The 19397-nt window shown below is 30.3% G+C and overlaps 1 protein-coding gene and 1 long non-coding RNA gene across 2 annotated transcripts in view; one reads left to right on the top strand and one right to left on the bottom strand.

Annotated features, from left to right (window-relative positions):
* Positions 1-19397, bottom strand: part of LOC145291316 (large ribosomal subunit protein eL27-like) — a 358375-nt gene that overhangs the window by 274077 nt on the left and 64901 nt on the right. The gene's annotated exons all lie outside the window — the stretch shown is intronic.
* Positions 1-19397, top strand: part of LOC145291317 (uncharacterized) — a 155173-nt gene that overhangs the window by 26809 nt on the left and 108967 nt on the right. The window lies entirely within an intron of this gene.

Genomic DNA, 19397 nt, shown 5'->3' on the forward strand with positions numbered 1-19397 from the left:
TCCGGCAGATACTGCAAGTAATGACTAGTTATGACTAGCTATGACTAGCAAAGATCAGATGTGGAGGCAACCCCACATGCCTGACCTTTAACCAGCTCCCACTTCCCACCTCTCGGGAGCTGGTCCCCTTTTCCCCTTCCCCCTCCCTTCACTCCTCACATTAAAAATCGGCCTTGTGCCTAATTTGCTCAGTGGGGGAGCAAATAAATACCATCTGTTCTTCAGTTGCTACATTTCAATTTTTTCTCTCTCAGTGGAAGAGAAATCCTTTACGACTTTTTTTTCCACGTTAAAGAACGACCCCGGTGTCTAAATCTATCCCGTGGGGAGGCATTGTGAATAGGTACTATATTTAATGTAACAAAGTTTTAATATTAAAAAAGTAACTGGAAAAAGTTATTTCTGATTTAATTACAAAATGCTATGGAAATGTCACTTCTGATTAATTATAATTAATCAGAAGTGACATTTCCATAGCATTTTGTATGCTCTGGAAAATGTCCGTTCTGATTATTTTTTCTTGTTTACTTGCCTCCCCACAAGGGCGGAATTGGACATGAGGTCCAATTTTGTATGCCCTGGAAAATGTCCGTTCTGATTATTTTTTCTTGTTTACTTGCCTCCCCACAAGGGCGGAATTGGACATGAGGTCCAATTTTGTATGCCCTGGAAAATGTCCGTTCTGATTATTTTTTCTTGTTTACTTGCCTCCCCACAAGGGCGGAATTGGACATGAGGTCCAATTTTGTATGCCCTGGAAAATGTCCGTTCTGATTATTTTTTCTTGTTTACTTGCCTCCCCACAAGGGCGGAATTGGACATGAGGTCCAATTTTGTATGCCCTGGAAAATGTCCGTTCTGATTATTTTTTCTTGTTTACTTGCCTCCCCACAAGGGCGGAATTGGACATGAGGTCCAATTTTGTATGCCCTGGAAAATGTCCGTTCTGATTATTTTTTCTTGTTTACTTGCCTCCCCACAAGGGCGGAATTGGACATGAGGTCCAATTTTGTATGCCCTGGAAAATGTCCGTTCTGATTATTTTTTCTTGTTTACTTGCCTCCCCACAAGGGCGGAATTGGACATGAGGTCGGTTATAAATTTAGGGGAAAACCAGCTCTCCAAAAGGGACACTCTGGTCAATAATAAAAATAAAAATTGTATCAGTAATGAAGGATTTCTCCTCCATTAATCAAGACCAAAAAAGGGGGGGATTTAAGACACTGGAACGCTGAAACTGATACTACACTCAGAAATTCATGTTGAAGCAATGGTTGCCTAATCCCTAACCGTGTTAATGTTTTTATGTATTACTTTCGAAAATCTGCTGAAACAGTTTATGATTTAAACATTATTTTATTTCAAGTATATTTTAAGCAGTGGGTTACGGGATATGAAGTCAGTCCCGGAAATTACTCAAACCATTTACGATTTAAACATTACTTTATTTCATGTATATTTTAAACAGTGGGGTGGGGGATATTAAATCAGTCCCGAAAATGGGAGATACCATTTACGCATTACACATTACTTTATTTAATGTATATTTTTAACATCGGGGTGGGAAATATGAAGTCGGTTCCAGAAATGGCCGCAACCATTTACGTTTTGGACATTACTTTATTTAATATATATTTTTAACAGTAGGATGGGAGATGAGAAATCGGTCCCAGAAATGACTGAAAAAGTTTACGATTCATACATTACTTTATTTCATGTATATTTTTAACAGTGGGTTGGGGATTATAAGTCAGTTCCAGAAATGGCTGAAACAGTTTACTAATTAGACATTACATTATTTCATATATATTTTTAGCAGTGGGTTTGGGATATAAAGTCGGTCCCGGAAATGGCTGAAACAGTTTACTATTTAGACATTACATTATTTCATGTATATTTTTAGCAGTGGGTTGGGGATATAAAGTCAGTCCCGGAAATGGCTGAAACAGTTTACGATTAAAACATTACTTTATTTAATGTATATTTTCAACAGTGGGGTGGCGGATATGAAGTCATTCCTGGGATTGAATGAGATGTGCAAATATATACTATCAGAAAACGTCGCCCAGTATTGAATGAGATAGGTGGAAAACATATAGTAGCAAAATACCCAGTATCGCCCCGGATCGAATGAGATAGGTGAATGATATATATTAGCAGAATATGCGGCGTCATCCGGGATTGGATAAGATAGGTGAAACATATATACTATGAATTATACCCATAATTGAACATATATACTATGAATTATACCCAGAATTGATTTGTTTGTAACGAAATAACCAACCCAGGCCATATATCAAAGTTATTATTTAAGTAAGGGGAAGCGACATAGTGGGTTAAAGTTATGAAAATTAGTAACATATCCAAGAATTATGAAAAATTATGAAATGTGAGTTACTTGATTGGTGTGTTTGTAATGATATAATAAGCCCAGACAATATATCAAATATATTATATAAGTAGGAGGGAGAGGCATAATGTGGGGTTTTAATTATAAAAATTATTGTCGAAATTAGTAACATATCCAGGATTATGAACAACGATTAAATGTGAGTTAATCAATTGTGTGCTTATAATAAAATAATCAGCCCAGGAAATATATCAAAGCAATCATGTTAGTAAGAGAGAGCGATAAGGATGGTTTAAATTATGAAAAATAATTGTCGAAATTAGTAATATATCAAAGAATTATGAAAAATGTAATATGTTATTTAATGTGTGTTTGCAATGAAATAATCAGACCAGACAATACATCAAATTTATTATTTTAGTACGTGGGGCGATGATGTGGGTTAAAATGATGAAAAATGATTGTCGACATTAGTAATATATCCAAGAATTATGAAAAATGTCAAAATGTGAGTTAATTGATTGGTGTGTTTGAAATGAAATAATCATCCCAGATAATATATCAAAGTTATTATTTTAGTAGTGGGGGTTGATAATGTCGGTTAAAAATATTAAAAATAATTGTCGAAATGAGAACATATCCAAGAATTAAGAAAAATGATGAAGTGTGAGTTAATTGATAGTTGTGTTTTTTATGACATAATCAGCCCGGACAATATATCGAAGTATTTTTTTAGTAAGAGAGGGTGACGAGGATGGTTTAAATTATAAAAAAAATTATTGTCGAGATTAGTAAAATATACAAGAATTACGAAAAATGACGAAATGTGATTTAATTGATTAGTGTGTTTATAATAAAATAATCAGCCTAGACAATATATCAAAGTTATTATATAAGTAAAGGGGAAGGAGATAAGGAGGGCTTAAATTATGAAAAATTATTGTCGAAATTAGTAACATATCCAAGAATTACGAAAAAATGATGAAATATTAGATACTTGATTGGTGTGTTTGTAAGGAAATAATCAAATATCAATGTATCAAAGTTATTTAGTTTACTAAATAATAACTTTGATATATTGATAATCATTTTCATAATTCTTGATAATCATTTTGATTCATTTTTGATTCTTGATAATCATTTTTGATTCTTGATAATCATAATTCTTGATAATCATTTTCATAATTATTGATAATCATTTTTCATAATTCTTGAATATGTTACTTTCGATAATCATTTTTCATAATTTTAACCCACATTTTCGCCTTTCCCTCTTTAGAGGGAAGGGCATGTTAGTTTCGATAATCATTTTTCATAATTTTAACCCACATTTTCGCCCTTCCCTAAGGGCGAAAATGTGGGCTAAAATTATGAAAAATGATTATCGAAAGTAACATATTCAAGAATTATAAAAAATGATTAAATGTGATTTCATGCATTAGTGTGTTTGTAATAAAATAATAAGCCCAGACAATATTTGCAAATTATTATTTTATTAAGGAGGGGGTGATAATGTGGGTATAAATTATAAAAAATGATTGTCGAAATTAGTAACATACCCAAGAATTATGAAAAATTATGAAATGGAGGTTAATTGATTAGTGTTTGTAATGAAATAATCATCCCAGCAAATGTATCAAAGTTATTATTTTAGTAAGGTTGGGCGACAACGTTGGTTTAAATTATAAAAAAATGTTGTCGAAATTAGTAACATATCCAAGAATTACGAAAAATGATGAAATGTGAGTTGATTGATGTGTGTGTTTGTAATGAAATAATCAGCCTAGACAATATATCAAAGTTATTACTTTAGTAAGGTGTGCGATATGGTGAGTTTAAATTATGGAAAATTGTTAAAATTAGTACCATATCCAAGAATTATGAAAAATGATGAAATGTGAGTTAATTGATAGTTGTGTTTATTTTTTATAAAATAATCAGCCAATACAATATATCAAATTTAATATTTTAGTTAAGGGAGGGGCGATAATGTAGGTTGAAATCATGAAAAATTATTGTCGAACATAGTAACATATTCAATAATTATGAAAAATGATAAAATGTGAGTTAATTGACCGGTGTGTTTGTAATGAAATAATTAGCCCAGGAAATATATCAAAGTTATTATTTTGCACACGACTAAAAAACTATTCTGTAGTACGCATTTTAAAAAACCTATTCTCGGTTGGTCAGTCAGTTGGTCCGTAACACACTTACTTTTTAGTTACAAACATAAGTTAAGAACAGATACTACACTTCCATCTTAGCTAAAAGGCAAAGAAGAAAAGTGTTACCGACCGACTGAGTGACTTATAGAGTTGCTTGCACGTGACTAAAAATATATACGTTTCATGAAAAACTTTCCCGTTTTCATTAATGTTCTCTTTTATTTTCTTTATTTACTTTTTTTATTGTTTTTTTTTTCGGACGAAATCACTATTAGTTTAATTTTTTTGTTATTTATTTAATGCATCGGTCATAGTTTAAACTGATTTCTCCCACGGATTATAACGACGAGTGCGCGAAATAAAATGGCGTCTCCATTTTCGGCGATAAACTGTATAAGTACCGTAAATTGTATCAACATTAGCTTTCTTAAGAAAATATTTGCTATATTTACTTTATAACTGCATTTTGCCAAAGATGTCACTTTCTTTGAAATTGAAAAATAAAATGAAAGTTTTGCAATATCGTGAAGAAATCGTAATTACCACCGCATATAACTTTAATTAAATTATAACTAGTTTTATGTTTACCTTCATCCGTTATTACGTATTTTAAGTAATGCTTGTTCATTAAAACACTAATTGATGAATATGTTTTTCTTTAATGTTATATCCTGAGAACCACTCACCGACTCATAGCAGTTAGGGTCGTTAACATTAAATTATTCAGATTTGTGAATAAAAAGTAGAATAAATGGAATTAAATATTATTTATTTTACTAAAAAGCTATGTTGTCGATCTGTAAACCTTATGAATTTTGAAGGGTTCGATATGTTAAGGATTTTTGACATTCCTAATTTATCTTATTCGTCGACTTCAAGGTGAATGAATAGATTTGAATTCCATGTTTCCATTAATGGAAACTTTAGTTTCATTTAGGTTCTGAAATAGTGAAACTACATATTTTATTTTCATTTTATAATTTTAAAACCTGATATTCTACATAAATACTTGCTATCGATTGTATTTTCTTTGTTAGAATGTACTTACTTGCTCTTTATAAAATTGCTTCCAAACAGATTTTACCCATAAGAAAGTATTTGTCTGGTATGCAGGTAGCTAAAATCCCTATTTAATGGTGTCTGACTACAAGCATAAAAGTGGTGCTCAAAAGAGAAAAGAGAAAAAAGAGAAAATATCCATGATAAAGAAGACAATAAATAACATTTTTTGCCAAGAAAGCTACATCGTCCGAACAAGACAAAGTTACAACTGACTTTGGCTTACAAGATCAACATGTGCAGAAGCACCATCTGAATTTGAAATCACACCTGATGAAAGCGAGTCACCATCTAAGATTTTAAAGCCTGATTCCATGGCAACCAGTACGCAGGTTACACATGCAATAAGTGCACATTTTTTAAACCCGGATACCAGCCATAATGCATCAATTTCACAGGAGATGTTCATCCAAACCAGCCTGTATGTAATATACCATTTAATAGCGCTGTTGTATATGACAGACAAGTCATTCAGGGCATGAAAAATAACAAAAAGTGGGTAACATACAATGAAGAAAATAAGAGTTTACATTGCTCATTTTATCTAATGTATGCTCCTGAAAAAAGTCGAAATATACAGATGGTCCAGGCTGTTCTGATTGGAGACATATTGCAACGAGATTTTTGGAACATGAAAAGAGCCAGTGTCATAAGCATTCTACTGATGTATATTTTCTGAATGCTTGTGAAAGATCCACCAAACACAATTTGTTAAAGGAACAACTCTCCTTAAGAAGGCAACAAGTTCTTCAGCATCACTCTGTTTTAAAGTGCATAATTGATGCAATATTTTATATTGGATTTCAAGTTTTGTCTTATCGCGACAAATATGGAGAAGCTGTTGCAACTGCATTTGATAAAAATAATCAGGACATTACTGGAAATTTTTTAGAGGCTATAAAGCTTCTTGCAGAGTATAATCCACACCTACAGGAACATTTGAAGAAAAGAACATCTAAGAAAGGGCGCGGGAAATTTGTTACTTGTCAATAAGATAATAAATATCATTTCAGACATGGTTAAAAACGAAATTGTGAAGGAGGTGAAAAATGCAGGGATGTTTTCAGTGCAAATTGACTCCACCCAAGACATTTCTGCCAATGATTAGTGTGCCATTGTCCTTAGATATGTAGTTGGAGACAGCTAAAGACAGACTTGTTCGCCTGGTAAATGTGAATAATTCAATTGCATAGCCTATTACAAAATTCACTTGCAGAGATAGGTCTAACACTGAGTCAGTGTATTGGAGATTCGTTTGATGAGGCAGCAAATATGAGTGGCGTTTACTCTGGTTTTCAGGCACTTATGAAAGCAGCTCGCCCAAGTCACATCCATACTTGGTGTTATGCGCATGTTCTGAATCTGGTGATCAGTGATGCAAGTAGTTAATGTGTTGCAGCAATTAATCTTTTTGGTTTGTTAAATGAAATGTGTTCAGTTTTCAATGATTCCTACATATTGAAAGTTGATGAAGGTGTGGGAAGAGCATATGCAGACCAAAACAGGAAATAAGAAACGCTTAAGACTAGAGCGTATTGGTCAAACTAGATGGTCAAGTAGAAGTAGAGCACTTCGGAAATTGTTTGGTAATTGCGCAGATCAGTCATCAGAATTATTTTCGGACCTTCTGATCATCCTTCAGGATGTAAGTGAAGCAACTGATTTCAAAGGATCAGTTCGCTATGAAGCACAGAAATTGGGTGAAAACTTGCGGAAATTTGAAACCATCTTAATGGCGTTTACATTCATAAGGATTTTTTGAAATTACAACACCTGTGTCAGATTATCTGCAGACACCAGGTCTGGATATCATGCAGGCTTGGCGCATCATTAACAAAGCCACTGAAAGTATTGAAAAAATCTCAAGAGATTTTAAGGGCATTTATGAAACTGCCTGTGGTTTTGTTGTTCGTTCAAATTATAAATTAGAAGAAGTGAAAATTTTTGTCCCTAATAGCTTCTCAATTTCAACCACCAGATCTAGTCGTTCAGCACCGGAACATATCACAGATGAGAAGAAAATCTTTAATACAGTAATTGATGCTGTGCTCTCCAGCATGTGAACTAGATTCTCATCTCATGAGAAACTACACAAGCAAATTTCCCCAAATTTGACCCAAACAGGTTTTTCTGAAATTTTGGCATACCCACAAAACATTGAGCTAGGTTTGATTGCTAATGCAATACCAGAAATTGACATAGTGGCACTACAGCATGAACTGATTTTATTTGCATCTACAAAGACTTGAAAAAAAGGACTGCTAAAAAATATAAATGACAATGAAAATGATTCAGACAGCTTGGATTCAGAGGAGGATACAAACGTTGCTCAATCATCTGACGAGACAACATGTAAGAATTGTTTGTCATGTGCTTTCAAACTATTATCTGAGCACAGGCTATGTGCAGCTGCATATGAGAATTTATATGTTGCATATAAATTTATTGCAATTCTAAGCATCACACAGTGCACATGTGAAAGATGTTTTTCTAAACTAAAACTGTTGAAAACAAGGTTGAGATCTTCGCTCACACAAAATAACTTGGAGTCACTTATGCTAATTGCTATTGAAAAAGACATAGCAATGAACTTCAAATCAAACAAAGACAAATTATTGATAAAATTGCAGAATCCTCCACTGAAATGAGTACAATGTTGTTACTGTAATCCTTGAAAGTTGATGTTTGAAATTCTTGGCCCAGTATTATTATAAAGCATAGCATATCTTACATTAAGACGTATTAAAATGTAATATTTTAAAAAGTGTATGTTAACACATTTTAATATTTGATTTTAATATTTATTATAAATTTTATAATATAGTATATTGTTTATTCGCAGGAATAAAATGGAAATTTTGTTTGACATGTCATTACGCTTTGTTGTTACAATCATTATATGGCCACGAACATCTTTATGAGTTTCAAGTGTTCAAATCTTTTCATGCATATAAACGCATATCTTAAATAGTGATGGGACGTGATAATTAGAAGCGTTCATCGTAAGAATCGTGTATTTTGGAGGGAATCGCATCATTAAATGCCTTAGATTTTCGATTCCTTCATTGTGTTTATCTTAAATTAGCACTTTTTTTCCATATTTCTAACCGGTAAAAAAGAAATGTAACATTTTATAAAATAACTAGTTATAAAATGAAACCAAAGAAATACGTTATTAAAATGCATTTCTTTAATCTTGCTCTTTTTTACATTCTTTCATTTTTTTTAGTTTAAAGTTATTATCACTAAAACAAAAATTAACTGTAAAAAATTGGGAAATGGGGCCCGTTGCATTTTCGGTCCAAGTGCCCATAATACTCTCAGTCTGCACCTGATATCAAAATTAAATTTTAATTCATTATCAATTCGCTCCAAATTAAATTACATTTATTTATTCACTCTGTAGCTATATTTATTCGTTTCATAATTGCATCTATCTAGATAACTCATATGTAAATTTATATAATGAAAATGTAGATATGATCAATGATTTGATCTTCAACATTAAATGTAGCTATTTATCTAATCAAATTTAACCCATATCAATGGAATAATGCAGCTTTCTTTTACCGAGAATTCTAGCTTTTAATAAAGGTCTCTTTATATTTATGGATTTATATATATAATTATATGGGGATAATTATGTGTATGTGTATATATAAATATATATATATATATATATATATATATATATGTGTGTGTGTGTGTGTGTGTGTGTGTGTGTTTATTGAACATATCTTAATATATACATTCTCATGTCTATTACTTCATAATAATTTTATAATAATTTCCTAATTAAGTATATTTGATATTATGTTTAACATAAACATGATCTGAGTAGATCAAACTTTTATATTTCTGTGTATCTGTGTATCTTTTGCGGTTAAACACACTTAAAAATGCATTCATTCCTTGTTTTAAAAAAAAATCAGTAAATAAAAACGCAATTACGTCACAAAAAGAAATTTAAAAATTTCAGAGTAGCAAATATTTTTTTAAAAAAATATGCCCACGGAAATTCTGAGAGGAAGAAAACGTAAAATGTGTTTTGTTTGGCGGAGTAAGTTGAAAGCATACAATGTGACAAAGACTATTTAACCAATAAGCACTAAAAAAAAAAAAAGACTTAATTTACAAATCTTCTTCCCAACCCGCCTGGGAGCCTATTAAAAAATATATACACGATGGGCTGAATATTCTCACTAATTCCTCTCTCTCTTCTTTTTATACATTCTTACATCAACGTCTTCATTGCTACTTCCTCGCCAGCGTGACAATAAACACACCTGAATGTTGTACTAATAAAAGGTGGCAATATATATATATATATATATATATATATATATATATATATATATATATATATATGTATATATATATATATATATGAATATATATATATATGTATATATATATATGTATATATATATATATATATATATATGTATATATATATATATATATGTATATATGTATTTCGGTTATAAGATAGACGAATATTGGCTGAAGAGAGCTTGATAAGGATACCTTAAACGGGCCTTATTATCGGGCTTGAAACCGACGGTACCAATGACCTGTCTCAACTAACAACGTTCTGTACACAAAATATAAGTACGCTCTAAAAATTTGGATTTTCCTTTTAATTGAGCACTCTGCTGGAATTCTTTTTCCAAAAAAAAATAATCATATATGTATATATATATATATATATAAATGTATATATATATATATATATATGTATATATACATATATATATATATATATATATATATATATATATATATATATATGTATGAATGATGTCATCATCTGTGGCGGAAATATATATATATATGAATGTGGTCATCATCGGTGGCGGAAATATATATATGTATGAATCTTGTCATAATCGGTGGTGGAAATATATATATGTATGCTTGTTGTACTAATCGGTGGTGGAAATATTTATATGTATGAATGTTGTCATATTCGGTGGTGGAAATATATATATGTATGAATGTTGTCATAATCGGTGGTGGAAATATATATATGTATGAATATTATCATAATCGGTGGTAGAAATATATATATGTATGAATCTTGTCATAATCGGTGGTGGAAATATATATTTGTATGAATGTTGTTATAATCAGTGGTGGAAATATATATATGTATGAATCTTGTGATAATCGGGTGTGGAAATATATATATGTATGAATGTTGTCATAATCGGTGGTGGAAATATATATATGTATGAATGTTGTCATAATCGGTGGTGGAAATATATATATGTATGCATGCTGTCATAATCGGTGGTAGAAATATATATATGTATGAATGTTGTAATAATCGGTGGTGGAAATATATATATATGTATGCATGTTGTCATAATCGGTGGTGGAAATATATATATGTATGAATATTGTCATAATCTGTGATGGAAATATATATATGTATGAATGTTGTCATAATCGGTGGTGGAAATATATATATGTATGAATGTTGTAATAATCGGCGGTAGAAATATATATATATATATATGAATGTTGTCATAATCGGTGGTGGAAATATATATATGTTAATACATATATATATTTCCACCACCGATTATGAAACATTCATACATATATATATTTCCACCACCGATTATAACAACATTCATACATATATATATTTCCACCACCGATTATGACAACATTCATACATATATATATTTCCACCACCGATTATGACAACATTCATACATATATATATTTCCACCACCGACTATGACCACATTCATACATATATATATTTCCACCACCGATTATGAAACATTCATACATATATATATTTCCACCACCGATTATGACAACATTCATACATATATATATTTCCACCACCGATTATGAAACATTCATACATATATATATTTCTACCACCGATTATGACAACATTCATACATATATATATTTCTACCACCGATTACAACAACATTCATACATATATATATTTCTACCACCGATTATGAAACATTCATACATATATATATATCTACCACCGATTATGACAACATTCATACATATATATATTTCTACCACCGATTATGACAACATGCATACATATATATATTTCTACCACCGATTGTGACAAAATTCATACATATATATATTTCTACCACCGATTATGACAACATGCATAAATATATATATTTCTAGCACCGATTATGACAACATTCATACATATATATATTTCTACCACCGATTATGACAACATTAATACATATATATATTTCTACCACCGGTTATGAAACATTCATACATATATATATTTCCACCACCGATTATGACAACATGCATACATATATATATTTCCACCACCGATTATGACAACATTCATACATATATATATTTCCACCACCAATTATGACAATATTCATAGATATATATATTTCCACCACCGATTATAACAACATTCATACATATATATATTTCCACCACCGATTATGACAACATTCATACATATATATATTTCCACCACCGATTATGACAACATTCATACATATATATATTTCCACCACCGACTATGACAACATTCATAAATATATATATTTCCACCACCGATTATGACAACATTCATACATATATATATTTCCACCACCGACTATGACAACATTCATAAATATATATATTTCCACCACCGATTATGACAACATTCATACATATATATATTTCCACCACCGACTATGACAACATTCATAAATATATATATTTCCACCACCGATTATGACAACATTCATACATATGTATATTTCCACCACCGATTATGACAATATTCATACATATATATATTTCCACCACCGATTATGAAACATTAATACATATATATATTTCCACCACCGATTATGACAACATTCATACATATATATATTTCCACCACCGACTATGACCACATTCATACATATATATATTTCTACCACCGGTTATGAAACATTCATACATATATATATGTCCACTACCGATTATGACAACATGCATACATATATATATTTCCACCACCGATTATGACAACATTCATACATATATATATATTTCCACCACGTATTATGACAACATTCATACATATATATATTTCCACCACCGACTATGACAACATTCATACATATATATATTTCTACCACCGATTATGACAACATTCATACATATATATATTTCCTCCACCGACTATGACCACATTCATACATATATATATTTCCACCACCGATTATGACAATATTCATACATATATATATTTCCACCACCGATTATGAAACATTCATACATATATATATTTCCACCACCGATTATGACAACATTCATACATATATATATTTCCACCACCGACTATGACCACATTCATACATATATATATTTCCATCACCGATTATGAAACATTCATACATATATATATTTCCACCACCGATTATGACAACATTCATACATATATATATTTCCGCCACCGATTATGACAACATTCATACATATATATATTTCTACCACCGATTACAACAACATTCATACATATATATATTTCTACCACCGATTATGAAACATTCATACATATATATATATCTACCACCGATTATGACAACATTCATACATATATATATTTCTACCACCGATTATGACCACATGCATACATATATATATTTCTACCACCGATTATGACAACATTCATACATATATATATTTCTACCACCGATTATGACAACATGCAAACATATATATATTTCTACCACCGATTATGACAACATTCATACATATATATATTTCTACCACCGATTATGACAACAGTCATACATATATATATTTCTACTACCGGTTATGAAACATTCATACATATATATATTTCCACCACCGATTATGACAACATGCATACATATATATATTTCTACCACCGATTATGACAACATTCATACATATATATATTTCTACCACCGATTATGAAACATTCATACATATATATATTTCCACCACCGATTATGACAACATTCATACATATATATATTTCCACCACCGATTATAACAACATTCATACACATATATATATTTCCACCACCGATTATAACAACATTCATACATATATATATTTCCACCACCGATTATGACAACATTCATACATATATATATCCACCACCGATTATGACAACATTCATACATATATATATATTTCCACCACCGATTATAACAACATTCATACACATATATATATTTCCACCACCGATTATGACAATATTCATACATATATATATTTCCCCCACCGATTATAACAACATTCATACACATATATATATTACCACTACCGATTATAACAACATTCATACATATATATATTTCCACCACCGATTATGAGATCATTCATACATATATATATTTCCACCACCGATTATGACAACATTCATACATATATATATTTCCACCACCGATTATGAAACATTCACACATATATATATATCCACCACCGATTATGACAACATTCATACATATATATATTTCCACCACCGATTATGACAACATTCATACATATATATATTTCCACCACCGATTATGACAATATTCATACATATATATATTTCCACCACCGATTATGACAACATTCATACATATATATATTTCCACCACCGATTATAACAACATTCATACATATATATATTTCCACCACCGATTATAACAACATTCATACATATATATATATTTCCATCACCGATTATAACAACATGTATACATATGTATATTTCCACAACCGATTATGACAACATTCATACATATACATATATTTCCACCACCGATTATGACAACATTCATACATATATATATTTCCACAACCGATTATGACAACATTCATACATATATATATTTCCACCACCGATTATGAAACATTCATACATATATATATATCCACCACCGATTATGACAACATTCATACATATATATATTTTCACCACCGATTATGACAACATTCATACATATATATATTTCCACCACCGATTATGAAACATTCATACATATATATATTTCCACCACCGATTATGACAACATTCATACATATATATATTTCTACCACCGATTATGACAACATTCATACATATATATATTTCTACCACCGATTATGACAGCATTCATACATATATATATTTCTACCACCGATTATGAAACATTCATACATATATATATTTCCACCACCGATTATGACAACATTCATACATATATATATTTCCACCACCGATTATGACAACATTCATACATATATATATTTCCACCACCGATTATGACAACATTCATACATATATATATATCCACCACCGATTATGACAACATTCATACATATATATATTTCCACCACCGATTATGACAACATTCATACATATATATATTTTCACCACCGATTATGAAACATTCATACATATATATATTTCCACCACCGATTATGACAACATTCATACATATATATATTTCCACCACCGATTATGACAGCATTCATACATATATATATTTCCACCACCGATTATGAAACATTCATACATATATATATTTCCACCACCGATTATGACAACATTCATACATATATATATTTCCACCACCGATTATGACAACATTCATACATATATATATTTCCACCACCGATTATGAAACATTCATACATATATATATTTCCACCACCGATTATTACAACATTCATACATATATATATTTCCACGACCGATTATGACAACATTCATACATATATATATTTCCACGACCGATTATGACAACATTCATACATATATATATTTCCACGACCGATTATGACAACATTCATACATATATATATTTCCACCACCGATTATGAAACATTCATACATATATATATTTCCACCACCGATTATGACAACATTCATACATATATATATTTCCACCACCGATTATGACAACATTCATACATATATATATTTCCACCACCGATTATGAAACATTCATACATATATATATTTCCACCACCGATTATGACAACATTCATACATATATATATTTCCACCACCGATTATGAAACATTCATACATATATATATTTCCACCACCGATTATGACAGCATTCATACATATATATATTTCTACCACCGATTATGAAACATTCATACATATATATATTTCCACCACCGATTATGACAGCATTCATACATATATATATTTCTACCACCGATTATGAAACATTCATACATATATATATTTCAACCACCGATTATGACAACATTCATACATATATATATTTCCACCACCGATTATGACAACTTTCATACATATATATATTTCCACCACCGATTATGACAACATTCATACATATATATATATCCACCACCGATTATGACAACATTCATACATATATATATTTCCACCACCGATTATGACAACATTCATACATATATATATTTTCACCACCGATTATGAAACATTCATACATATATATATTTCCACCACCGATTATGACAACATTCATACATATATATATTTCCACCACCGATTATGACAGCATTCATACATATATATATTTCCACCACCGATTGTGAAACATTCATACATATATATATTTCCACCACCGATTATGACAACATTCATACATATATATATTTCCACCACCGATTATGACAACATTCATACATATATATATTTCCACCACCGATTATTAAACATTCATACATATATATATTTCCACCACCGATTATTACAACATTCATACATATATATATTTCCACCACCGATTATGACAACATTCATACATATATATATTTCCACGACCGATTATGACAACATTCATACATATATATATTTCCACGACCGATTATGACAACATTCATACATATATATATTTCCACCACCGATTATGAAACATTCATACATATATATATTTCCACCACCGATTATGACAACATTCATACATATATATATTTCCACCACCGATTATGACAACATTCATACATATATATATTTCCACCACCGATTATGAAACATTCATACATATATATATTTCCACCACCGATTATGACAACATTCATACATATATATATTTCCACCACCGATTATGAAACATTCATACATATATATATTTCCACCACCGATTATGACAACATTCATACATATATATATTTCCACCACCGATTATGACAGCATTCATACATATATATATTTCCACCACCGATTATGAAACATTCATACATATATATATTTCCACCACCGATTATGACAACATTCATACATATATATATTTCCACCACCGATTATGAAACATTCATACATATATATATTTCCACCACCGATTATGACAACATTCATACATATATATATTTCCACCACCGATTATGAAACATTCATACATATATATATTTCCACCACCGATTATGACAACATTCATACATATATATATTTCCACCACCGATTATGAAACATTCATACATATATATATTTCCACCACCGATTATGACAACATTCATACATATATATATTTCCACCACCGATTATGACAGCATTCATACATATATATATTTCCACCACCGATTGTGAAACATTCATACATATATATATTTCCACCACCGATTATGACAACATTCATACATATATATATTTCCACCACCGATTATGACAACATTCATACATATATATATTTCCACCACCGATTATTAAACATTCATACATATATATATTTCCACCACCGATTATTACAACATTCATACATATATATATTTCCACCACCGATTATGACAACATTCATACATATATATATTTCCACGACCGATTATGACAACATTCATACATATATATATTTCCACGACCGATTATGACAACATTCATACATATATATATTTCCAACACCGATTATGAAACATTCATACATATATATATTTCCACCACCGATTATGACAACATTCATACATATATATATTTCCACCACCGATTATGACAACATTCATACATATATATATTTCCACCACCGATTATGAAACATTCATACATATATATATTTCCACCACCGATTATGACAACATTCATACATATATATATTTCCACCACCGATTATGAAACATTCATACATATATATATTTCCACCACCGATTATGACAACATTCATACATATATATATTTCCACCACCGATTATGACAGCATTCATACATATATATATTTCCACCACCGATTATGAAACATTCATACATATATATATTTCCACCACCGATTATGACAACATTCATACATATATATATTTCCACCACCGATTATGAAACATTCATACATATATATATTTCCACCACCGATTATGACAACATTCATACATATATATATTTCCACCACCGATTATGACAGCATTCATACATATATATATTTCCACCACCGATTATGAAACATTCATACATATATATATTTCCACCACCGATTATGACAACATTCATACATATATATATTTCCACCACCGATTATGACAGCATTCATACATATATATATTTCCACCACCGATTATGAAACATTCATACATATATATATTTCCACCACCGATTATGACAACATTCATACATATATATATTTCCACCACCGATTATGACAACATTCATACATATATATATTTCCACCACCGATTATGAAACATTCATACATATATATATTTCCACCACCGATTATGACAACATTCATACATATATATATTTCCACCACCGATTATGAAACATTCATACATATATATATTTCCACCACCGATTATGACAACATTCATACATATATATATTTCCACCACCGATTATGAAACATTCATACATATATATATTTCCACCACCGATTATGACAACATTCATACATATATATATTTCCACCACCGATTATGAAACATTCATACATATATATATTTCCACCACCGATTATGACAACATTCATACATATATATATTTCCACCACCGATTATGACAGCATTCATACATATATATATTTCCACCACCGATTATAAAACATTCATACATATATATATTTCCACCACCGATTATGAAACATTCATACATATATATATTTCCACCACCGATTATGACCACATTCATACATATATATATTTCCACCACCGATTATGACAACATTCATACATATATATATTTCCACCACCGATTATAACAACATTCATACATATATATATTTCCACCACCGATTATGACAACATTCATACATATATATATTTCAACCACCGATTATGAAACATTCATACATATATATATTTCCACCACCGATTATAACAACATTCATACATATATATATTTCCACCACCGATTATGACAACATTCATACATATATATATTTCCACCACCGATTATGACAACATTCATACATATATATATTTCCACCACCGATTATGACAACATTCATACATATATATATTTCCACCACCGATTATGAAACATTCATACATATATATATTTCCACTACCGATTATGACAACATTCATACATATATATATTTCCACCACCGATTATGACAACATTCATACATATATATATTTTCACCACCGATTATGAAACATTCATACATATATATATTTCCACCACCGATTATGACAACATTCATACATATATATATTTCCACCACCGATTATGACAGCATTCATACATATATATATTTCCACCACCGATTATGAAACATTCATACATATATATATTTCCACCACCGATTATGACAACATTCATACATATATATATTTCCACCACCGATTATGACAACATTCATACATATATATATTTCCACCACCGATTATGAAACATTCATACATATATATATTTCCACCACCGATTATTACAACATTCATACATATATATATTTCC

Source organism: Euprymna scolopes, chromosome 12 (genome assembly GCF_053919585.1).
Source record: "Euprymna scolopes isolate OS-2025 chromosome 12, ASM5391958v1, whole genome shotgun sequence".
Taxonomy (NCBI): Eukaryota; Metazoa; Mollusca; class Cephalopoda; order Sepiida; family Sepiolidae; genus Euprymna; species Euprymna scolopes.